Source organism: Triturus cristatus, chromosome 12 (genome assembly GCF_964204655.1).
Source record: "Triturus cristatus chromosome 12, aTriCri1.1, whole genome shotgun sequence".
Classification (NCBI taxonomy): Eukaryota; Metazoa; Chordata; class Amphibia; order Caudata; family Salamandridae; genus Triturus; species Triturus cristatus.
In genome coordinates, this window is record NC_140595.1 from 543,169,591 (window position 1) to 543,182,018 (window position 12,428).

Here is a 12,428-nt window from a genome sequence, read left to right on the forward strand (position 1 = left end):
CCCACTCCGCGGCCGAGCGATATCAGGTGCTCGACGGCGGGGGCGACCACAGCGTTAGGGCTCCTGCAGTGCGGTGAGAGTAATGGTAGCAGCGCGACCCCCTCCTTGTTCGTCTCCACTGGAAAAGATTCCCGCTCCTCTGTGGGAGCTGCCTGCTTTTAAGTGCCTCCAGGCGGGCCAACCAGGAAGTGGGCGGTGCCCCGAGGCAGGCTGGGAACTGTAGTCCGCCCCACTCCGCGGCCGAGCGATGTCAGGTGCTCGACGGCGGGGGCGACCACAGCGTTAGAGCTCCTGCAGTGCGGTGAGAGTAATGGTAGCAGCGCGACCCCCTCCTTGTTCGTCTCCACTGGAAAAGATTCCCGCTCCTCTGTGGGAGCTGCCTGCTTTTAAGCGCCTCCAGGCGTGGCAACCAGGAAGTGGGCGGTGCCCCGAGGCAGGCTGGGAACTGTAGTCTGCCCCACTCCGCGGCCGAGCGATGTCATGTGCTCGACGGCGGGGGCGACCACAGCGTTAGGGCTCCTGCAGTGCGGTGAGAGTAATGGTAGCAGCGCGACCCCCTCCTTGTTCGTCTCCACTTAAAAGCTCCTTTACGTTTCTTTCGCTAGATGTTCCTTTGTTTAAAACACCACCAGAGAAGGGTGTTGAAGTATGCACCACAAAAAGTAACTTAAAGCTTTGTTATTCTTTATTAAAAAATCTGCCTGTCAATGCTTTTCGCAAGCCTTTTTAACACCTTAAGAGGGTAGCTGGATGAGTATAATACATCGTATTTAAGATTGGGGACGGACGATGCACGAAAATAAGAACGTATAGTTGAATAAAGGGCGCGTGGATGCATGGCCAGATGCAACAATGGATAGATACATAGATCAATGTATCAATGTATGGATGGATGGAAGGATGAATGAATGCAAAGACCAGTACTTACGCTAGACGGGTGGGCTGATAAATGCTTAGGATTGATTCTGGGACAGATATATCTATGCATATATAGGTGTATCGCTGCATGAATGGCACAGTGCTTACTATAGGCGAGTGCGCTCATAGATGCTTAAGATAAGCTGACGAACAGATTTATGTATATATATAAGTAGGAAATATATGCATAAATTTAAAGGTGGTTGAATGTCACAGTGCTTAGGATACATGGATACTGCGCTTTAATTGGGCCGGGTCTGGGGACCGGCACTTATTTTCAGGCAGCCTCCAAACGACTTTCTACCAGGCTCTATTCTCGGCCCTCTCAAAGATAGTCAATCATTTTTTTTTATTACACTGCAGTGACAGCATGCACATCGATGTATGCATGCTTATTTTGCTCACTACTGAGAACTGGAGACATCACGCTAGGTTACCCACATTGTAGAAGAAAGGTAAATCCTTTAAACAATGTTTTTTGGAGAAGTGTGGCTCACTGGTTAGAGTAGGCAGACCTGGAAGCAGAGGTCAGCCTGGGACCAGGGTTCAATTCCCGGCTCAGCTGGGTCTTGAGTCCATAAATTGTCCATGGACTCGATAATTCTCGCTCCAGTGCATACTTGATTCATGGGTTCACACTCTGCGACTCTGGGCAATAGCTTGCTTAATCTCCACAATGGCCCCTCGCGGCGGGATGCCTGGCTTTCACCTTGTGGATACCCTGCTGGGTTATCTCACAGGGGAATACCAGGACGGGTTCCCTAAGCAAGCGCTTAGAGACCGGTTGGTGATTTGCGCTATATAAATATCTGCACATTTACATTTTCCGAATCTACAATAATTGGAGAGGATTTTCTAAAGCACACAATGATACTTATCTTGATTTAGACCTCGCCCCAACTTGCATAGCCCACACCCCTTTAGGAGCTTGTCCCCCCCCCTTTTAGAGCACCCCCACTTTTCTTTCTCCCACTTAGAACCCTAACTACACCATAGTAACAAACAAACAGTGTAACCTTCCATTAAAATCTACAATGGCACCAATTTTCATAATTTTCCATCAATGCTATCAGCCTTCTACCACAGTACAAGAGTGTCTATCAGCACGAAGATGTCTTATCCACAGAAATGTTGTGTAATTTCTGTACCTGTCTGCTGGAACACTCATCACCAAAATGTAATAAAACATGGGAATTCCTTAACTTCACAAAATTAAAGAAAGAGCCACACCAAAGCTCATGAGCAAAGCGTATTAAAGCATACAAATTTGCGGGTAAAACATATACCATGCCATAGGGCACTTTATAAGTGCTCCCAGTGGTACTACATCACCTTCAGTAGCTCGACATCTGCACGTTACTAAATTTTGTATTTTAATCAGAAACATACCCACCTCCCCCACACCCACCCCGCCCTTCCTTAACCATACGAAATCGAACAGAAACCCCCCACCATTCCTAGTAGCGCCACTATACCCATACACAGGCTTACTTTTAACAGGTGTGTGCCAGAACACTTTTCAACAAAAAGGATTCAAACATGCTAATTCGTGGGAACCATAAACAATACCATAGCACAGTTAATAAATAGGCCCACTCAAACTACATTACCTTTACTAACTACACATGTCCACGTTACAAATGTCCGTCTTATAATCAGCAACATACGCACATCCCCCAACCCCACCCATACCCATGCTTAACCTTACGTTATCAAACAACGAGCCCCTGCACTCCTGTTACCGCCACTATAGCCATAGATAGACTTAATGTCAACAGGTGTCTGCCAGAACGCTCATCAGCAAAAGCTATTAAAACTTACAAATTTGCAACTCAAACATACACCATACCATAAGACGGTTTATAAATAGTCACAGTACCACTACACCACCTCAACACCTGCCCTTGCTTAACTTTATGTAATAAAAGAAAGAGCCCAAGCAAACGTAGAAGCGCCACTATAGCCATACACAGCCTTAACTTCAACAGATGTCTCCCGAAACGCTCATCAGCAAAACATATTAAAACATGCAAATTTGCGACTAAAACATATGCCAAAACATATGCCATGCCATTGCGCACTTTATAAGTGCTCCCAGTGGTATAAATCACCATTAGTAGCTCGACATCTGCACGTTACTATATTCTGTGTTTCAATCAGCAACATAACCACCTCCCCCACACCCAACCCCACCCTTGCTTAACCGTACGAAATCAAACAGAAACCCCCACCATTCCCAGTAGCGCGACTATACCCATATACAACGTTAATTTTAACCGGTGTCTGCCGGAACACTTATCAGCAAAAAGTATTCAAACATGCATATTGGCGGGTAAAACATAAACCATCCCATAGCATGGTTTATAAATGGGCCCAGTCGAACTATACCACCTTTACTTGCTAGAGATCTCTATGTTACGAAAGTCGTTTAAACACTTGTAGAGTGTATAGCAGGGCATGGGGAGAATAAACAAAGTTCTAATTCCCAAACTTTTGATATACAGTGCCTTTACTGTATCTATATTAAAGATATTAAATGGAATGAATAAATTGACGAGTGTCTCAAAAGGGATAGTGAAGCTCACCATCAGTAAAACATGAACCACTTCAACACCTACATATATCCGACATGTAGTTCTCTAATGTCAACAAAGTCATACAGAAAATATACCGCACATTTACATTTTTTTTATCTCTCACACATTTATAAAACATCTAAAGAAGCACTCCCCAACTACTTCTATTCCATAAGATCAGACATTTGATACTTTTACTATCATATATTTTAGTATATCTACCTTTTTATTATTCACTAGTCAGAATCTACAAAAACTATTCACTATACCCAAATGCAAACCAGAAACTATATTCATATTTATCTCAACTTAGGATCACATGATTCAAACTATGCGTACATATAAAAGAAACGTATCACTTTTCCTATCTCCATCTCCTCTCCATGTAATCTCCAAACACTGTACACAGCTCCGCTGTACAACAACCTACCCTGACTTACATTCAAACCTACCTCTCAGTGTCAAAAATAAGACCATAACCTGCCCACATAATATTTCTGCATTTCGTTTTATCGCTTTTAATTTAATAACACACACGTCTCCTACCACCACCCCCCCAGCCCACTATTTCCACAAAAAGTATCAGTTGCAAACGTGCGACATTTTCTTTATCACCCCAAATACATTACAAACTCAAATTAACACTGTACCTCATTTTCAAAACAATACAGTCTTATAAAGATGACAAACTACACTTCTTCTCTGTGAAAAATTCTTAAACATATATAAAATACTTATATAACAACAGCTCAAATTTTATGCATATTTCATAACCAATATCAAACACCACACTTTACTAACACTATAGTACTTTGAAATAAAAAATACTTTCAAAATTAAAAACATCACCTCAATTACTTAATCAATACTATAAAACACATAACACACCTTGTTCATTTCTAACTCACCTTTGTAGTTGTTATCCAGATTTCAAATGACACACGCATACAATTCTCTCTTTCTCACATAGTACATGTAAAGCTCCAACTTCATCAAGAATGAAACCAGGAATGGCACAATTTCTCTGTTGCTCCACACATAAATACATGTAAAGAACAAATCAAAATAATTCCTTCAACAACATTCCAAAAATTACCTCCATTGGTTAATTTAGAATTTTCCTTCCGAAAAGCTATTTATTATTCCACGCCACATACAGGTCACAAGTTCAACCTATTTTATCACCACACTTTCTGGAACCTTCTACGACACCTGCAGGTTAAAAGTTCATCATTTTGTTTAATAACCTAACGATATACTTTTGGAAAAAAAAATTCGAACATTTAACTGCACGTGCACGTTAAAAGTTCACAATAGGGGTCAGTAGTTCATCAGCTTTATTCCCAACTCCAGCAGCACCTCACCTTATGCCCCCAGCGCCATCAGACCCGTAGGAGTCAGTGCTTTCCACTTTCCAAATACCAAATTTATTTCATACACACAAATTTACCATCGCACTCCCTATATAACAACCTCTAAGCACCATACACAAGTTACAATGTTCGAAACAAAAGTTCCTCCAAGTAGCTATAACTACACGCTAACACTACTTGCACAGATGTGGCACAGCGGCCAGAGCACATGACTTCACAGCATATGACACATAGTTTGGGCTCACGCTTTCATCCCCGAGTCCGGCAGCAGCTCAGCTTAGCAGCATGAGACTCTACACACTACCTCACATATTTTCCGTACCCCAGAACTTTCAGACCAGTACGGGTCAGTAGTTCGTCCTAGTAGTTATAAACACATGCTGACACTTCTTCCACAACTGTACTGCAGCGGCCACGGCACATGACTTCACAGCATAAGACACACAATTTAGACTCACGCTCTAATCCCCAAGTCCCGCACCACCTCACCTTAGCAGCATCACACTCTAGGCAATACCTCACTTAATTTTCGTAGCCTGGCACTTTCACACCGGTAGGTATGATTAATTCACTGTGCACCCTGTCTATAGAACACCCTAAACACCCCACAGAGGTTACAGTGCTCCTACCCTCCTATTTCCCACTTTTTTAACCCTTTTTTCCCCTTACTCGCTTCTACGAAATAACAAAATGGTGGCCAACACTTCCTCCTTCCATCAGACTCGAGACAATACCTCACATATTTTGCATACCCAGGACTTTGACACCACTACGGGTCAGTAGTTCATCCTAGTAGGTATAAACCCATGCTGACACTACTTCCACAACTGTACTGCAGCGGCTAGGGCACATGACTTCACAGCATAAGACACACAGGAGTGGGCTCACGCTTTAATCCTCGAGTTGCGCTCAAGCTCACCTTAGAAACATCACACACTAGCCAATACCTCACTTAATTTTCGTGGCCTAGAACTTTCACACCGGTAGGTATTATTAGTTCACTTTGCACCCCCTCTATAGCACACCCTAAACACCCCGCAAAGGTTACAGTGCTCCTACCCTCCTCTTTCCCACAATTTTCCCCCTTTTCCCCCTTACTTGCTTCAACAGAATCACAAAATGGTGGCCAACACTTCCTAGTTGCAAACGCTTGCAGCGCTCGCAGCCAATCAGCAGCAAGCTCGTGCTCGTAACGCCTCAGCCAATCAGATGTCAGAATTCCCAAATATCGATATCTGTAAATGTTGATATTTCTCAAAAACTACTAAATGGATTTACACCAAATAAACAAAAGTGTGCTTTCTAGACCAAGACCATTCTCCCTGCCAAATTTGGGGTAATTCTGTTCACCCGTTCGACCTGTAGTCTTGTCTATAGTCTACTATGGAAATTAATATTGAAAAATCATGTTTTGGGACCCTTTTTTTTCTCGCCCCCCCCTTGATGAATCACCCCCAAACTATCAACATAGGAGCTGATCTCAACAAAGAATTAGTGTTCGAAATTTCACGAAGATTCATCAATCGGCGCCAAAGTTATTGCAAATAGAATGTTGCCATTTTCCTATAGGAACTAGGTCCTAACGATAACTACCTACTGACGACCACCAGTAGGTAATATATAAATATATATATATATATATATATTTATACAAATATATATATATATATACATATATATTTATATATATATTCACTGAAAAAACCATAGGTTTCAGGGGTGTTATAGTTAGCTGGACATTTCCCTCGTACAAAACCCTAGAAATTCCCCCATTATAGTTAGTTAGCTAACTATAACTCGCGCCCCCGCAATGCACTGCTGATGACGTCACATATTACATCACTAATGACATCGTCAGTGACATCACTGATAATATCACTGATGACATCTCAAATGACATCACTGATGTACGAGGGAAATGTCCAGCTAACTATAACACCCCTGAATCCTATGTTTTTTTCAGTGAATTTCTAAGGTTTTTTAAATGCCGTTTCCTAACTATAATGTGCATGAAACCTAAGGTTTTTTCAGTGAATTTCAAAGGTTTTTTAAATGCTAATTCCTATCTATAACTTATCTCTAAAGCTATGATGTTTAATGATTTTCATTGGATTTCTAAATGTTTCTATTTTAGTGTGTCAATTCCTTTAATTATGTTTTTTTTATATTTATCACCATCTTTTTAACTTATTTTTACAATTAATTATTTTAAACATTAAAAAATATTATTTGTTTTTAATGTTTTTTTTTTAAAAAAATGTACATTTTGAAAAAATAATTAAATATATTTTTTTAAATATTTTTAAACTATATTTTCAATACTTTGTTATTATTATTTTTTCATTTTTTGGGGGATTTGCGCACCCTATGCGTACCTTTCTCGATGCCTGCGTGAAAGCATTCGCGTACGGTATGCGTTGGGTACGTATTTTCATGCGCGATTGTAATGCAACCGGTACGCGACTCAAAGCCTATACGCGACACGTACGATGCACGTTACGCGACGATTGCGCGCTTCCGCGATACATCATGTGCGGTGGGTGCGCGAATCCCGCGAAATATTTTATATTTATAAAAACATATATATATGTATTTCATGTGAATATTAATTGAAGACAAACTCTAAACTACTCATAAAAGTAATATATTTTTACTTCTAATCCTATATTCCTTCTAAATTCAATTTCGCGGATGCGCGCTCGGTGCGTGCTGCCTATGCGCACTGTGTGCGGATCCCATGTGACCTGAAAAAAAAGATTTGATTGGTTCATTATACATACTATTCTAACTATTGAAAGACCCCACCCATTTCAATCATTCTTCTTTGACCTTCTTTGGAGGAGCATCTCTTTGCAGAGAAGAACCATTTTTGGGCTAATTTTACACTTAGCTCTAACTTTTTTTTTTAAAACAATGGCTTCAGGGCAGCAGGCATCTCCAGGATCTCCTCATTCATCTGAGGATGATTTTTCGGAAGAGCCACCACGCCCACCAAGATATTCATCTGTGGTGTGGAAAGTTTTCACCTTTCCAGAGGGGCAAACGAAAACCAATGCCACCTTCGTAACCTGCAAGATCTGCCAGAGAGTGCTGTCCTGTGGGGATCCGAACAAAAAATATTCCTGCGGAACAGCAAGTATGATGAAGCATCTGAGGACCTTCCATCCGGTGAACCTTGCTCGGGAGGAAAGCTGCAGAATGAGAGTTGTTCCTGCTCCATCAGATCCATCGCAGCCAAGTACTTCAAGGGTGGATCCTGCTGTGCAAAATTTGGACATCCGTCCACAGTTTCAAACCCTAAAAGTGCTCTGCATAAAATGCAATGCTGTATTATGCTATGGAGAGCAGTCAATTGATCTTATCTGCCGAAAGCAAGAGAGTCATCATTGCTAGTTTTTATTGTTTGGTTTTTTTTTTCCCTGAAGTTCATTGTTTTGTTCCTCCAGTTCTGTTTTTTCCTTTTTTTTCAAAAAAACCCCCCCAAAATTTAAAAATTGTTCAAAAGACCAAGAAAAAGAATATAAAATAAAAAATAAGAAAAAAAAATGTTCTTCTAAGAACTAACTTTCCTGGTTTAAAAAAGAGCTATATTTGTTTGTTAGTGTGTGAAAGTTTAGATGAATGCATGTGTAGTACGTAATTGACTGAATGAATGCATTAGTAGCGTATGGTGAATGTATAAGTGCAGAACTATGAGGAAGTGCTGCAGCATCACACAGTAACCTCTTTAACTGCAGTGTGCTGTAGTACTTCCGAAGCACAGGGATGCAACATATGTACATAAATATGTTGCAAATCTATGCTTCTCTCTGCACAGCTGCTTAAACTGCAGCCATAAGGTGACACAGGCACCCTTGCACCATGGTGCAAGGATATCTGTGTCATGTGGTGTTTGTTTTTGTGCAGGAAGACACACCTTCCTGCACAAAAACAATCAGAAAACACATTTTTCTCCTTCAATGTATGCTGAACATTTTAGCATGCATTGAAGATTAAAAAATGAGGAGAAATGAAAACAATTCTATTTGTTGTGCTTTCCTACACCAATTGGAGCATGGTGCAGCAACACTTATAGAACACCCTTTCAACGCAAAGTGGTGTGCATGATGAGGTTGTATTTACATGCAGTAGAAAAAGTACACAGAGTGCCTTTTCCTATCTTTGTAAATATGAAAGAATGTCTTGTGCAATAACTATGTTACAAAAAGTGACATATTTCTGTTTGGAAAATTGCTTGCGAATGATAGAAGGTAAGCACAGAGTTTTGTCTGCAAAGATGCTCAAAGAAGAATGATTGAAAAGATTGCGGTCCTTCAATAGGTACAATGGGAAATATTATGAACCACTCAAATCTGTTTTTTGGGAGATCACATGATATCCGATGACAGAGAGATTTCAAAACTACATAGGTATAAACAGAGTGTTTTTAAAAACTTGTTCAAACTTTGTAGCTTCTTGCAGATCTGCCCATTCTGCATATTAATACTTAGTTAAACTTACCTTCACAGTAATAGAATGCTGAATGGGTCACTGGAGAAGTGTAAGGGGAGTGACAGGGTGTTTGCGGAAACTGTGTAAATACTGACTGGGATATTGAAGGTGTGAAAGACAAGTAGGTGGTTAGAGGCCTGCATGCATACAAGACAGACATTTGAAGCAGTCCATTATCTATGGCCTGGGTCACTTCATGAGTACCAGAGTACTGACTGAATCATTAGAGTACTGCAAGGAGAGTGCCTGCATGAATCTTTTAAGTTTTTGGGATTTGGCGCAGTGAATAGATTAGTACATGGTGCTGGATGAATCACTGGAGGTGTGCAAGGGGAGTGACAGGATGTTTATTAGAGTATATAGATACTGACTGAGCAATTGAAGGTGTGAAAGACAATTGTATAGGTGATTTGAGGCAAGCATGCATAGTGGATAGACGTTTGAAGTAGTCCATGTGCTAAGTCCGGGTTCACTACATAAGTACCTGGGTACTAACTGACTCATTAGAGTACTACAAGGAGAGTGCCTCGGTGAATTTATAAATGGTTGGGTTTTGGTCCAGTCAATGGATTAGTACATGGTGCTGAATGAGTCACTAGAGGAGTGCAAGGAGAGTGACAGGATGTTTGCTGGAAGTGTATGGATAATGACTGGGGAATTGCAGGTATGAAAGACAAGTGTGTAAATGATTAGAGGACTACCTGCATAGTGGATAGGGGTCTAAAGCAGTCCATGTGCTAAGGCCTGGTCACTGAATGAGTACTTGGGTACTGACTGAATGATTAGAGTACTGCAAGGAGAGTGCCTGGGTGAATTTATAAGTGTTTGGGTTTTGGCGCAGTGAATGAATTAGTAAATGGTGCTGAATGGATCAGTAGAGTAGTGCAAGGGCAGTGACAGGGTGTTTCCTGGAAGTGTATGGATATTGACTGGGGAATTGAAGGTGTGAAAGACAAGTGTGTAGATGGTTAAAGGACTGCATACATAGTGTATAGGCGATTGAATCAATCCATGTGCTAAGGCCTGCCTCACTCCATTACTACTTGGATATTAACTGAATGTTTACAGTATTGCAAGGAGAGTTCCTGGGTGAATACATAAGCAATGTCTAGCTTCTAATTCTACCAAAACTTGAGAACAGGAAAGGTGTTTAAGCAGTTATGTGTATGCAAAGATATGAATTACCCAAATGCTTCTCTCACAGTGGTTCCCAAATGCACACGGACTCACAGTGTGATTCTAGACAAGCAACACTATCCCTAGGAGTTTACCAAAACTCATTCACTACTGTGTAAGGGGTAAGGGGACTGCACACAATCTATATATTTCAGTACTGCACTTTAGTGTCAAAGCCTCACTCATGTTATCAATGCATAAGCAAAGACTGGCTTCTAATGCTACTAAAACTTGACAACATGACAGGTTTTAAAACAGTTACCTGTCAGCAAATACACAATGTTACCAAATGCTTCTCACACAATCCTTACCCAAATGCACACAGACTCACAGTGTGATTCTAGACAAGCAACACTATCCTAGGAGTTTACCAAAACTCATTCACTACTCTGGAAGCGATAAGGGTACTGCACACAATCTACATATTTCAATACGGCACTTTAGTGTCAAAGCTTGACTCATTTTATCAATGCATAAGCAAAGACTGGCTTCTAATGCTACTAAAACATGACAACATGACAGGTTTTAAAACAGTTATCCGTCAGCAAATACATGATGTTACCAAATGCTTCTCTCACAATGGTTACCCAAATGCACACAGACTCACAGTGTGATTCTAGACAAGCAACACTAATCCTAGGAGTTTACCAAAACACATTTCTTAATCTAAGAGTACTACATTTTAGTGTAGAAACATGACTCATTTTGCAAATTCATAAACAATGACTGGTTTCTAATTCTACCAAAATATAAAAACAGCACAGTTATCTGTCTGCAAGCACATGAAAAACCAAATGCTTATCAAAGAATGGTTTCTACATGCACACACACTGTCAATAAGATTGTAGACAAGAAAAGTACTCCCTGTACTTTAGCAGGAGAAATATATTAGTCTGATTAAAATCAAAATAGACCACATAAATCCCCTCACAATTAAATAACTCATCTTTCAAGTTGTTTTGTAGATTAAGAAGTATATCAGTCACACACCAGATTTTCTTATACAGAATCTCTGCACTGTGCACCTGTCAGCAAAACCAGAGAATGGCAAAGTTTCCCTCTCATTTTCCACACATATACATGTAAACATCAAATCACATTCCTTCCCACATTAATTCAAAAGCTAACACACATTTCTATTGGTTAAACATTTCAACCCTTTCCAAATGACATAAATTTGAACCCTACCCCCAATCTGCCTTCTGCCTGTTTCCATAGAAACAGGTCATGGAACACTGAACTGAGCACACATGTCACAAGTTCAGCACACAATGTTGCTAATCAAAACAGCAAGTGTGCTTGACTTTTCAACATATCAGCTTATCATATATAATGTTCCTTTCAATCAGTTTTTGTTAACCAATAAGAATCATGCGTTTAAAAAACAGAAACATGCACCCTACCTTTCAGTGTAGAAGGTTGTCAAACAACCAATGATTTCTTGTCTTTTTTCAAAACTGCATCTTAGCCACCATTTTAGAAAAATCTTACTTTTCAAACTGCCCTTTCATTTACAGAGACCATCTGAGTGCATCCAGACCTCCCTTCAAGATGCTTAGAGTGTGGATTGTGGGACACAGCTATATTTTCTGGAGTCAAAGGTATGCAGAAAACAAAGGCATTCACAAAGAGCTAGGTATGCCAAATGTAGACATCAAGGTGCCGATTACGATCCTGGAGAAACCGGATACGAACCGTCGTTCGGAGCATATTCTCCGTCCGACTCGTACCCGGTTGCAAAACTTTCCAAACATGAAAGTACGATTCGCACGGAAACACTATTTCCGTACGAATCATACAAAACACCAACCGAGGAAAATATACACACAAATGACATCAGGAAAAGCGCCGACGTGACGTCGGGACGCATGCAGCCTGTGTTCCACGAACCAGG